Consider the following 2,748-nt stretch of genomic DNA (forward strand, 5'->3'; position numbering starts at 1 on the left):
CCAAGTTTTATTAGAAATTAGAGATTCCATTTCATCATTTACAGCCTCTTTCCAAAAAATAGAATCATGTGAAGATAATGCTTCTTTCAAAGTTAGAGGGTCATTTTCAACATTAAACACATAAAAATCAGGACCAAAATCTTTTTCTACTCTAGCTCTTTTACTTCTTCTTAACTCAAAATCAACAACTTCTTTATTTTTCAAAGTTGAAGTAGAAGAACTAGGTAGTGACAAAATATTTTGTTCAATCCTTTGACCCCCACTATTTTTATTATCAAAAGGAAATTTATTTTCATGAAAAATAGCATCACCAGATTCTATTACAATATTATCTTCAAGATTAAAAAATCTATAGGCTGTACTATTTGAAGCATAACCAAGAAAAGCACAAGTAGTAACTTTCTTACCCAACTTTGTAATCTTGGGATCCATTAGCCTCACAAAGGCTAGGCAACCCCAAACTCTTAGATATCCCAAACTTGGCTTGTAACCTTTCCACAATTCAAAAGGTGTCAATTTAGACTTTTTATGAGGCACACGATTCAACACATAACAAGCAGTTAAGATAGCTTCACCCCAAAAATTTAAAGGTGCATGTGACTCAATAAGCATGGCATTAGTCGATTCAACCAAAGTTCTATTTTTCCTTTCTGCTACTCCATTAGACGAAGGAGAGTAAGGAGGAGTAGTTTCATGAATTATTCCTAATGATCTAACAAAAGAATTAAACTCATTTGATTCATATTCACGGCCTCTATCACTTCTAATTCTTTTTATTTTTCTTCCAAACTGATTTTCAACCTCATTGAGATAAGTTTTGAAATTTTCAAAAGCATCACTTTTATTTTTCATCAAGTAAACATATGTAAACTTAGAAAAATCATCAATGAAACTGATAAAATATCTATTACCTCCACAAGTTAGAATTCCACCAATTTCACAAATATCCATATGAACTAATTCTAACAAATCAATTTTTCTTTCAACTTGAAAATGAGGCATTTTAGTGATCTTGACTTTACTACAAGCCTCACACTTTTCAAAATTCTTTTTAACCATTGGTATTAATCCTAAACTACTCATGATTCCAACATAACGATCATTAATATGACACAAACGAGCATGCCAAAAATTAGTAGAAGAAAGCATATAAACAGAAGTAGAAGTTTTATTCATTTCAACATTCAACTTAAACATCCCATCACATGCATACCCCTTCCCCACAAAAATACCTTTCTTCACTATTACATATTGATCAGATTCAATAATCTGTTTAAAGCCTGCTTTATTAAGAAGAAAACTAGACATCAAATTTTTTCTCATAGAAGGAGTATAAAGTACATCTTTCAATGTTAATATCCTTCCAGAAGTAAAACACAATTCAACATCTCCCTTTCCAAGCACTTGAGTAGTGTGAGCATCACCAAGCATGATGGTTTTGGGCTCCTCAAAATGAGTATATTTTTTAAACCAGTCTTTGTCATAACATACATGACGGTTTGCACCAGAATCAGCCCACCATCCATCAACATTCTCAACCATGTTTATGTCGGTAATCACCGCCACAAAAGGTTCTTCGGTAACGTTTGCCTGAGGGTTAGGACCACGTTTCCGGAATCTGCAAAATCGAGCAATATGCCCACTCTTGCCACAAACAAAGCATGGTCCCTTTTCTTGAACTTGTTGATTTTGTGCTTGGTGATTTTCACCATTATTTTTCTTGGGAGGTCTACCATTATTTTTCTTGAATTTTTTCTTCTTAGGCTTTAAAGAAGTATTTTTGTGAGTTTCAGGAGTAGCATTATTCGAAGTAATTAAATTTACCTTCGATGTGATGTTGTTCTCTTCTGTTTGTAAAAGTGCATCTTGGCCTCTTGCTTCTTCTTCCATGCGGATTTTCATTATAAAGCTTTCAAGAGAGGTTTCCTTTTGTTTATGGCGCATAGTTTTTTGAAATTCCTTCCAAGAAGGTGGAAGTTTATCCACTATGCCACAAACAATAAGGTTATCTCCAATTTTAACCTCTTCGGACCTAAGCTCTCCAACAATCATGATGAAGTCTTGAGCTTGATCTACCACTGATTTGTTGTCCACCATTTGGAAACGAAAAAATCTACTAGCTGCATATTTTTTCGCTCCAGCCTCTTCGGTATCATACTTACTCTGCAATGCCTTCCAAATTTTCTTTGCACTAGAGTAAGTTATATCATAATAATCATAAAAAATTATCAGATAGACAATTAAGAAGATAATACCAACACTTATAGGAATCACCATCGTACTTTTCCACTTTCTCTAGATGAGAAATAGTTTCATCATCATTCATAGTGGTGATGTCTTCTTTATTTGGATTCTTCTCGGTTAATACATAAGAAACATTAAGAAGACTTAAGTAGAAAAGTACTTTACCCTTCCATCTCTTGAAATGGTTACCATTGAACCGAAATGGCTTCTTAAGATCTCCCATCTTGACATCCGCAGTTTTTTCAATTGTAGCCATCTTTGAATCTCCTTAAAATTGTTAGTGAAAAAACTTACAAGATAATAAAATTGCAAGATTACAATTGAAAATAAAATGAAGAAAGTAATCTCTTCAGGCTGAGGCGCGGATATCTCGCTCTCTTTAAGGAGATTCAAGCCCACTGCAGCAAATGTTTTCACCGGTCCAGCAGTAGTCCTCTTTGACTTGTCCCCTCCAGGATACAACAGCCTTCACAAAGTATAACTCAACAACTCTGGACAAGAGTT

The sequence above is a fragment of the Solanum pennellii genome, chromosome 5 (genome assembly GCF_001406875.1).
Source record: "Solanum pennellii chromosome 5, SPENNV200".
In the NCBI taxonomy this organism is placed as follows: Eukaryota; Viridiplantae; Streptophyta; class Magnoliopsida; order Solanales; family Solanaceae; genus Solanum; species Solanum pennellii.